Source organism: Ascaphus truei, chromosome 2, assembly GCF_040206685.1.
Source record: "Ascaphus truei isolate aAscTru1 chromosome 2, aAscTru1.hap1, whole genome shotgun sequence".
Taxonomy (NCBI): Eukaryota; Metazoa; Chordata; class Amphibia; order Anura; family Ascaphidae; genus Ascaphus; species Ascaphus truei.
In genome coordinates, this window is record NC_134484.1 from 82,272,972 (window position 1) to 82,284,333 (window position 11,362).

Consider the following 11,362-nt stretch of genomic DNA (forward strand, 5'->3'; position numbering starts at 1 on the left):
AATGAGCAAAGTTTATTTTAGCCTCGGGGACCCCCTACTTCCTGAGATACAGGCCCCGTTATGGGGTGCCCGTATCCCTCTAGTCCCGCGGTCACGTGACCCACAATTTTAACATGGCGGGGATATCGGCACCCCATAACTGGGCCTGTAACTCGGGAAGTAGGGGGTCCCCGGACCTGAAATCAACTTTGTTCAGCTCAGGGGACCCCCTGCTCACGCACACTATGAATAAAAAATAAAATGTAAGTAGCTTCATTACCTTAGCAGCTACCCGCTAAGGTAATGATTTTTATTTGGAGGGGGGGGTGTTTGATACTAGTTTGGGGGGGCAGCGGGTCTTCCGATCTAAACAAAGTTGATTTCAGCCTTGGGGACCCCCTACTTCCCGAGATACAGGCCTGTTATATGGTGCCGGTATCCCTCTGCATTGTTTAGATTCGATCCCACAGGATTTTAACATGGCGGGTGTACCGGCACCCCATAACAGGGCCTGTAACTCGGGAAGTAGGGGGTCCCCGGACCTGAAATGAATGTGGTTCAGCTCCGGAGACCCCCTGCTACAAAACTGGAATTTTAGAATTTTAATAAAACCCCCGCGATCGCCTGTGAGAGGCGCGCAGTTAGAGGGACTGATTCAGACTCTCTTACTGCGTGTCTATTACACAAAGGCAGATGCCGGTATGATTCCCACAGCAGGGGTCCCTGATTTGGGCATCTAATGCGTCGCGGTCATTCCAACAAAAATAATGCGCCAAAACCGGGGAGAATTAGGGGATTATATCGACTTCCAATTCGAGATCCGTTCGAATAACGGCCGCCCCATCAGTAACAGTAGAGCAACTAAGTAGACACATCTCCCTCTGAGTGTTAAGATTGGGCACTTACGGAAGTACAAGATTCGTGAATAAAGACTGTAATGCAGTACAACGTTGTCCGAAGTTAATATTTCCCCATGCCTTGGGACACGAATAAAGATCTACAGTATGTTGTACTACAAAAGTCCTTGGCACCTATTATTTTCCATCCTTGCTATCTCATTGCCCAGATGCCTTAATCCAGTACCCTGAGTCAAGGTAACCCATGCTGAGCAGCCAAACACTGTACACCAGTGTAATCGCCCTAGAAGCCGAGCAGGAAGGGTTACATAAACAGTGAAGGAAAAAAATGTGTGTGTGCCGAGCACGTACATTTTAAGTGAAACTTCTTTGTCATTTGTCACAGAAATTGCATTTGTGATGGTGATGTTTTTAATTAAAAATCAAAACACAATTTCTCTGCCAAAACGCAAAGAAGTTTGACTTAGAACGAGTTTTAGCTATTTGCACTTCTATATTTATACTGAAGTAACTGTGAATTCCATGTGTGTCTGTGTGTGTGTGTGTGTCAGTGTGTATCTGCGTCTGTCTGTGTGTGTCAGTGTGTGTGAAAGTGTCAGTCAGTGTGTCTGCCTGTGTGTATGTGTGTCTGTTTGTGTGGTCAGTTTGTGTGTGCTTGTGTGTCAGTCAATGTGTGTATGTGTTGGTCAGTGTATGTGTGTGTGTGTTTGTGTGTCAGTTAGTGTGTGTGTCAGTCAGTCTGTGTGTGCGTGTCAGTCAGGGTGTGCGTGTCAGTCTGTGTGTGTGTGTGTGTCAGTCAGTGTGTGTCAGTAAGTGTGTGTCAGTCTGTGTGTGTGATAGTTAGTTAGTGTGTGCGCATGAGCATAAGCAGAGGAGCATGAAGTGTGTGGAAAGAGGGCAAGCAGTCTCTGCACGTGTGACGAGGTGGCGAGGGGGGACTTGGTGCTTGGCCAGGTTTTCACAGCTGCCGTACAGAGGCGACCACAACCTCTTCTTCTTCACATGCATATTGTGTTAACCTCTGTGCGTCCTGGAATGGTGTTTTCTTGCACATGCGCAAGCGTGATGGCACCGCACGACGGACACATGCGACGAGCGCATGTCCATTAGGACCGTGATGTCACCTGCGTTACGTTTTTTTCATTACAAGGTAAATATTTTTTTCCCATGAAAACTGTAGGTGCAAGCAAAGAAGTTTTACTTAAAAAGTTTGTGAACCCCAATGATCAGGGCTCGACAAATGCATTCACCCACTCGCCACAGGTGACTGTATTTGGCCCACTAGCGTGTCTCTTACCGGCGGCTGCAGCGGTCTCCTGGCAGTCTTCATCAAGTTTTCTTTCCCTCCAGCTCCATCAAAATGGCTGCGCGGTGTCAAATGACCATTGCTATGATGACGGGATGCTACCTGGCGTCTGACATCCACCCTGCAGCATGACCTAGTAGGAGAGGAGCATGCTTGCTGGCCTGGAAGTGGGAGCAGGTGCACAGACCCCTCGCATACCCCAAGCACTGTGACCAGATAGGCCAGCCACTCGGCATGGATCGCATATGCAGCCCAGAGAGGGGAAGTATGGCAGAGTGACTGACTGACAAGGACAGCATAGGGTATAGTCAAAGAAGGCCCCCCCAAGCATCCATCCTCCTCCCCCCTCAGCCTCCATCCTACTCCCACCTCAGCCTCTGTCCTCCTCCCCCCAGCCTCCATCCTCCCCCCGGCAACTATTTCCTGGGGCCTGTCAGCTCCGTTAGCAAGCAGCAGCTGACCGGCTCACCTCCCGTCACACAGGCACCCGGCCACGTTCCCAAGTGGCACGCTGTCACGCCCGCTGCTCCGGACACCCTCACCAGGTGTGTGTGTGTGTGTGTGTGTAAGTTGGAGTGTTTGTGTGTTTGAAAGTGGGAGTGTTGTGTGTGTGTGTGTGTGTGTAAGTGGTAGATGGGGGCAACCGAGAGGGCGAGAGACAGGGGTGAGGGTTTGGGTTCCCCAGAATTTCAAAATCAAATTCTGGGGTTCCCCAACCAAAAAGAGATTGAAAACCACTGCTCTAACTCCCGGTTCTGACCTACCATGTGTACTGCTGTCCCTCTCCCTATTGCAACCACGGTGGAGAGAAGTGGGGGTTGAGGGAGAGAGGGGTAGAGAAGGGGGTGTTGAGGGAGATAGATATGGAGGGAGGAAAAGAGGTGGAGGGGTCCCCCAGTTTCAAAGCCCCAAGCTGCCGGTTCTTCACTCTCACCACGCAGCTTGTCCCCCACTGTCCCGGTCTCACAGCCCCGTGCAGCAGTCCCTGGAGCCCCCTGTCTCCTGGTCTTACGCACAGCACCCTGTCCCCTGGTCTCACTGTACAGACCTTGCTGCCTCCGCCATGTCATGGGATGACTACGTGAAGAACCTGGTGGACAAGAATTGTCAGGATGCAGCTATAGTAGGGTACGCCCGCTCCGCCTGCTCTGTGTGAGCCTGTCATCCACGCTCCTGTAGCACAGATGGAAGAAACTGTGAGTATTTCAGGGGACTTCTCATGTCGAAACTGCTTCTATCATATGGGACTGATACATTAAACAGTGGCTTATGCTTTGCTATCGCACTATATGAAGAGGATTTACATGGAAGGGGTTCATGAAGGAAGTGAGGGGTGCCTTTGCCACTCAGGTAATTGAAGAGGGATGTTCCGTGGCACGGTTCTGTCTTTCCCCCTCTCCCTCCCATCCTCCCTTTGCTGACCGGTCTCACAGGGGATGCATTGCCCTTTGCATATTTGCAGCCGCAACGATCAATCGTAGGAGACACGATTGGACTATATCACACTCACATTTTCATTATGAAAGAACTTTGTTCCTAATTCATATAATTTTCTGTCTGTGCATTTACATGAATATCTACATGAATATCAATGTCTTCATTTTTGTGAGCTTTTGAAGAATTTTCTCGCTGAATTTAGTTCTCACCATGCAGCATTGGTCTTTGAACTTTTTGTTCTACTTCTATCTAAGCTCTGTGCAGCAGAGACCCCCTGTGTTGTTTTTCTGTACTGTGCTACGTAGAAGAAAGCTATAGATTATCAAACAGATATCTTCCAAAAATTATGGATTTATGTCTTTTTCCAACCTCATCTACTACACTGGCGACACACTTTATTCGAGCTCGGCTAGTCCCACGAATTCGGGTATACTCGGGTGTATTGAGGTTTGTGACTGTTTTCTGCCCGAGTGCATTGCGTTATTTTCCAGCCAGGGATTGAAGCATTTTATTCCCGCTGGCTGCAATACTGCACAGTATATATATATATATATATATATACTGCATTACAATTCATGAATTTATGCCATCTGGTAGACACGCGAAGCATTGCAGCCTATTAAATCCTAATCATTATCATTTAACAGATCAGCCGCCCGTCAGCCAGGCATGAACCATGGCTGGGAAGGCAAACGCAACGGGGCTTGTCTGAGGTGAGGAGCGGCGCATTCCAGGTATCTGCCAGGTACATACTTGGTATTTGCTCGAATAAAGTGTGTCGCAGCAGTATGTAACTATGTAACAAGGACTAATTATAGTAAAGTATAAATGTAATACAATAAATAAACTGTTACTGCATGTCAAAAACAAAGGTTGTTATTCGTTCTTATTAGGAATTTATTCCATGTTTTAAAATTGGGGCGGGGCTAGGTGGCGAGTAGCTTATTTGGTTCGGCAAGTAGCTTTATGGGTAATTTGTCAAGCCCTGCCAATGATAATTACAGAAATTCCATAGTTTTTCCATGATAGCCTTGTGTCCTGCTACGCCCCTAGTGATGACGCGTAATCACTTGCCTCCTTCCCCTGGTGGATCCAGGAATACAGGCACATAGAACAATGAACGCGGCTTCAGCTTTCGCGCCGAACCAAGAACATTTCAGGGTGCTTCGCGCCAAGTCATGCACAATTTTGCAACAGAAAAGCTTGCATCATGCAAACTTCACCACGCAGTCCTCAGGTTTTTGGCGGGAACCCCTCTTCCACGTGCTGTAGCTCCTTTGGCGGGGAAGGTGGTCACTTGCTGGGCAAGAGTCCACTAGGACGCTACACACGTGGACAGTAAAGATATAGTTCACTGCGGCTCCCTGTGCTGGGGACCGCTTTAGTACAAATGGAGGTCTAGGCTGCCTGTGGTCAAGCGCTCCTCCTCGGACACTACCTACCATACTGTGAACACCCTCCATTTGTACCAGGATGGTATAGTCCCCTTCTGAAGTTTCTGGGTCCCCAGGATACCAAAACACCCCCTCCAGGCACCCTACACATCAGTCCTTAGCATGGCATGGTACCAGCTGCAGGTTGTAGCCCTTGGGTCACTACCCCCACACCACTTCTTAGTACTTAGAACCGCACGGTAGCCCCTCTGTGCAGACTACCATAGTATAGCTGTAGCTCCTCAAATGGCGGTCTTGGCCTGACCGTCAGGAGCCCCTCCTTAGATGTTTGCCCGCTTACTTAGAGAAGGGGTCCACGCACGTTGTAGCACCCTCTAGTGGGAAACCCGGTCCTCAAGATCCCAAAACGTCCCCTATGGAAACTACACCCATGGGCCCTCAAATTTGATATAACAGGAGAGTACCTCCTTTCTCTTACTACAAAAGCCTGTCCTGATTATAATCTCAGCAGTGCCTCCAAATGTAACAGGTGTTCCCCCACCCTCTGGGAGATTTCACTGTTACCTGTACTCTTGTTGTGCTGTACCTGGGAGGCTTACAGGATTGCTGAGTGTTTGCCGATGGTAGTGGGGAAGACAGGACAGGCTTTTGGATATAGAGCTCTCATCTCGTTCTGGGTGCAGCGCCTCCATTTCCAGTAGGCCCCATCAGTGCTGGGTGCATTTCCTGCAGGAAAACCATCTTGCACTCCCCCTGATAAACTGCAGTCACAGGCAGGCGTATAAAAGCAGCAACTTGTTTTTATTGAGTACAGCCGAAAACATCAACAATGCTTGAGGCCCCAAAGATCTATCCCTGACTCCCATGCTCCCTGGAGGAGTATGGGTAGGTGTTCCCACTCCCCTGCGGGAGGGATCTCTCTCTCTTCCCTGAAGAAGGAGAACCTTTAAATTTGGATCTGCAGACCCTTTTGTACACAGGGGAGGGTCCTAGGTCTGAGTCCCTATTAGGGCAGTACACAGGCCTTAGGCCCACCCCCCCTGTCACTCAAGAGAGTTGTTTACTGCTGGGTGTTAGGTAAAACAGATTAGTAGCCATGGGGATACATGGCTACAGGTACAATTTGAAATGCTGGGGGAGGGTTTTCAGAAGTGATAAAGCAGCTTGAACTGAGATGCAATTATCTCCTGTTTTTTTTTTGTCCATTTCAGTTAAATAGATGTAAAATAACGTAAACTTAACAGGATTAACAGTAATACCGCATTTGTATTATAATAAACATGGAGCATGATCAAGGGTCAAGTCAAAACAAATGTGGTGTTGGTGTATTGCGTTTTTCTTTCTTTACTTGTGGTGTGTTTTATATTTGTAGTTTAAATAGGTTTTCTGTTTTTTTTATGTCTTCTACATGCAGTTGTTGACTATTATTTACAGTGTACTGTAACACTCTGACAAGGTTCCCACGCCAACTGAGACAAATTTAGTCTAACTTCTCTCTCTCTTTTTTCTTTAATAAATATACAGTATATATATTTTTGACATACAATTTTGCAAAACAGGGAGGGTGAGTGGGCAGCTATGTGTCTGTTCTCTTCAGGAGCAAAGTTAGTGGCTCCTTAAAAAGCCTTGTATTTATGGTATGCTGTCACTACCCTGCTTTGAGCTCACCAGGTGAAGTTAATTTTCCTATAACAACATCAGTCAATCATAGGCTAACAAACCCCAGCCATGGGGACAGGGCCCTAGGAGGTCAAGACACCCTCCCAGTGACCCCTCTGGGCTATCCTTACACCCACAATGTTTCCCATGTCTAGACATTACTGTTTGCTTCTACACTCACAAAACATACCCCCTTTGCCCTCCTGTGGATCTCTTCAGACTTTGCATGGAAACCCTGCCTTGGGTTCTGCATGACTGCCAGGAACCTCTATCCTTGCATACAGAGTAGAACTTAGCTCCTTTAAAAAGCTCAGATTTCTCCTCCTACAGTAAATAGGTCTCTTTCCCACAACAGCCAGAGTATCACATACAACTACAGTAACTGGGAGCAACAGTCCCGAGTTGCAGATTGGCCAGACAGAGGGAAAGAGATCTTAGATGCCATTGGTTATGCAGGCTGGTTTATTGCATAAGATTGAATGATTTTCTTTTTACCTTTTTAACGTAGCACTGTTTGTAGATACTGTAATTTGAAGTGTATATGCAGTGTTTTTCTGTCATTATGTTTACAGTACAGTATATTAACTTACCCTTAGTTATGCACTCTGTCTTTCCTGCTCAATTGACATCCTGGAAGAGTGCACACATTTGAATAGCTTGCCAACGAGGTGGAACAATTCAGATTCACTGTTTAAAATGAAAAAAGAAAAATAGAAAATTTCCAGCCATTCAAACATAATTTTAAAATACTTCTACGTTTCATTTTATATATATATATAAATATACTGTGTGCTCATTTGCATGTCATTTCCCAGAATCCCTTGCTGCAGTGGAAGTGTTGTGTGCTGGGTGGTAATGGGGAAAGGCGGGGTTGCAGACCTGCCTAAGACATGCAGATGAGCATACAGTTGTATTTACATATATATATATATATATATATATATATATATAGATATATATATATATATATACAATACCGTTCCGAAGAGAGGTAATAAGAGACAGCACTCAAAAGAAATTAGGTAACACAGGTATATTCAGTGAATAAGGGGTTATGTCTTTGATGTAACCCCTTATTCACTGAATGCACCTGTGTTACCTAATTTCTTTTGAGTGCTGTCTCTTATTACCTCTCTTCGGAACAGTATCGTATACTTACATTATCTATATGGGACAGGCACCTGCTTTACAAGTGTGCCTACAGGAGTGCCTGCTGTTTCATTTGACTATATATATATAGTATATATATATATATATATATATATATATCAGCAGACAGCGCTCAGGTAGATATAGTAAATTAATCATTTGAATTTTAAACAAAGCACGAAAATCCAACTTTTCGGTCCTAACAATGGACCTTCCTCAGGGCAATGCAGTTGCTGGAGTTGCTGGCAGTTGGAAGAAGGGGAGAACCATTGAGGTAGTTTCCAGGGAGCAGTGCTCCCCTGGACTAGGACTAGGTTTGTCCTTTAGGTCCCAGCTGAGTCCTAAGTCCCCTTCTAGATTGTGGCTGCTATAGGGAAGACCCCAGACAGGGACATTACCCTTTAGCCTTATAGTGTCAAGTGTAGCACCAGTGAAGACACGCCATGTGGTGAGCTGCAGCCGGCGGTTTGGGATCAGACCACAGGCAACTATAAACATTAGGGGCCACCCTCCAATTGAAGCTCCCTCAAGAGGCGGACGCCTATGTAGACCAAACAGAGAGGATTCAGCAGACATCGTGGATCAGACGGATCATTTTTGCTCATTCAGCGGTACTGTACCTGGGTACAGGAATGCCCAGGGAGGTAAAGTGCACCAACGGTCCACAGGGGTAGCGCTACTCCCTACACATGGGTGAGGACTGACTCTCATTGGGAGAGGACACCGGGGGTATTGGTGTCACGCAACTAGGTACTTTGGGGGACACTCACACTGTGTTGTTATTATTGTATTGTGTGTTATATTGTATGGTACTGTTATATCGTTATTTTATTGTTAGTAAACCAATTGTTATATACTGGTGTGTGTATCATTTCAGTGTAAGTGGTCCTGATAGGGCTTTACCCGCTGTGCTGGGATCCCTCTCAGGTGGAGGCGTTGCACTGAGGAGAACAAGAGCTCGCCCCAGGCTTCCAGCTGCGGAGGCTCAGGCCTTCTGTGAGCCACTGGTAACAGCAGCACACGAAGTTCCCTTAGACGGGGAAAAGGGGCTACATATATATACGTCACAAACTGCATACAGAATGTCAGGGAATATGAAAAACACGGAGCAATCAATGGTGTGCCTAACACTGCACTATGATGCTAGAGACACAAGTTGTATCAAACATAGTATTGAAGGCACCCCATACCCCAATATAGGGGGGGAAACAGGGCAATATATAAGTAATGAAAAAAGTGGCCAAGTATATACCGTAGGGACCCCTGGATTGCCGCTTTCTCTATTTTATTCAAATCTTTTTATCCGAGTTTACAAGATCGCGCTGAAAGTTCTGGAGAACATTTCACTCTGCTAAGGGAAGTACAGCATTTTTTTATGCGCTGGAATGGGCTGGAAGAAAGGGTTAGTTCCCTAAAATATCGGTTTTGTCCCCCTTATCCTGTTTGAATTTTTTGGCTTATCTTCAAATTTTTAAATACTTATATGTTGCCCTGTTTCCCCCCTTATATTGGGGTATGGGGTGCCTTCGATACTATTTTTGATACAACTTGTGTCTCTAGCATCATAGTGTAGTGTTAGGCGCACCATTGATTGCTCCGTGTTGTTCATATTCCCTGACATTCTGTATGCAGTTTGTGACGTTTGTCTGTATCTGTATATGCATTTATTGACCTGTCAGTAAAAATAAAATGTTTGGTTCAAAGTAATTTGGCCTCTGTGTATTCGAGAAGTGTGCGGGGTAGACTTTGGTTTACACAATTTTGTAAAGTTCTTCGTGCTTATTCCATCTATGGCTTTTTTGGGAGGTGCAGATGTAATCTGCGCAGAAGTGGAGGACCTCTTCATACGTTCAGAGAAACTGACAAAAAGATCTCGGTCCATGTAATGTAAATGTAATGGCGTTGGAGAAGTACTGTTTAGTGACACTTCCATTGATGGAAGCAATATTGAGACTACAGTAAGTGTACATCCTACAATATTGTAACACTGATGCATATGGGTGGGTTCCCATACATTTTGGCAACGATTTAAAATGATCACCATACAGTATGTACACACAGGGAATTTAAATGCACCAAACCAGGTCTATATCATATATATAAAGTGTGTAAAAAGCAACTAATACGCATGTGCACCCTGTACAATTATATGATTAATTTCAAGAAAATTAACCACTGTATGATGTATAATTCACCCCATTAGGGATGAACACACATCAGGAATGATGGCTCAAATATGCACTATTACCAAGCATTCAGAATTTATTTAACAAGCATAAAAACATCACATTTAATTTATCAGATGTTTCTTTTCATCACACTTTTATTTTGTTCAATGTACTGAAAATATATAATGCAGCTTCAATTTTATACTAGACAAGAATAGGCACCAATAATATTATAATTGGCTTTAAAGTGAAGTGTATTGAAAGCTAAAATGCATCTTTTCTGGAAATAGTCTTGCAGTGAAAATTAAATATATGGCATTAGGATGTAAGTGCTATTGATAAGTAAATGAAAAGAAGGTAAGACAACAAAGACTACAACAAACAATGTTGTTTTAGAAATATAGTGACTGTTTATACCCTCTGGCTACTCAAAAGTGTAGAGAATCTAGTTTATGTACACTTTATACAAACCTTCTTCTGTGTAGTGTAAATTCTATGCCACCTGAAATGCCTAAGTAGACTTTAGTTGTGAGGCAATGGATAGTAATATTCAGCACTGGAAAATAGTGAAAGTTTGAAATTTTGCAGTGCACAAACCTGATCATCCTCGGTATAGCCATACTCTTCTTGGAATAAAACAATTTCTCCAAAAATTCTAGAGGACTGTTTTTACTCCTTAATAAAAGCAACAGGAATCTCTAGCTTTCTTTCATATTGAGGATAGCTTTGTGTCTTTCCCAAAGATTTTTGAACCCCCTTATTGTATTAGCCTCTACCACTTCTGTTCGGAATCTTTCCCACAAATCCACCACCCTTTCTGTAAAGTACTTCCTCACTTTTCACCTGAACCTGCCACCCTTCAGATTGAGCGTTTGTACTAGCACTTCTCTTTCTATGAAATATGCTTTCCTCCTGTACTATGTTGAAAACCTTTGTATATTTGAAGGTTTCAATTATAGTCCCAGTGTCTCTTCTGTCTTCCAAGCTGTACACATTGAGACCCTTTATGAAAAGTTGATAACGTAGACCATGAACCATTTTAATTGACCTGCCTTGCACAATCCCTAATTCAGTTACAGATACACACGTCCAAGGTACTCCACTGGTCACGTCCCCCTTCTTTGAATGCACTCCATTTACCATAACTCTGCCACCTATTCTTAAATGTCTTATCCATTCAACTACCATTGGATCTGATCCCAATCATAGCAACATGTTTATCAGTTTTCCATGTGGATAATTCCATTATTATGAATGCATAAAACTCCTAGTATACTAATATTTGATGTTTGTGATAGCTATTCTTTGTTTATGTTTTGATATTATTGTTTTCATAATTTACCCACAACACTTAGGGACAGGGCCGTTTTAAGACATTCTTAGGCCCTAGGCACTTTTATTTCCATAGGCCTG

General features: G+C 44.5%; 1 protein-coding gene across 3 annotated transcripts in view; it reads right to left on the minus strand.

Moving 5' to 3' along the window:
• Nucleotides 1-7,321, minus strand: part of RALYL (RALY RNA binding protein like) — a 675,637-nt gene extending 668,316 nt beyond the window's left edge. Inside the window, exon 1 of one of the 3 annotated variants that reach the window (XM_075583013.1) lies at nucleotides 7,223-7,321. The gene's annotated coding sequence lies outside the window, so the exon portion shown is untranslated. The remainder of the gene's footprint in view (nucleotides 1-7,222) is intronic. The other 2 variants (XM_075583014.1, XM_075583012.1) reach the window with 2 other exon arrangements.
• Nucleotides 7,322-11,362: the final 4,041 nt, after the last annotated feature.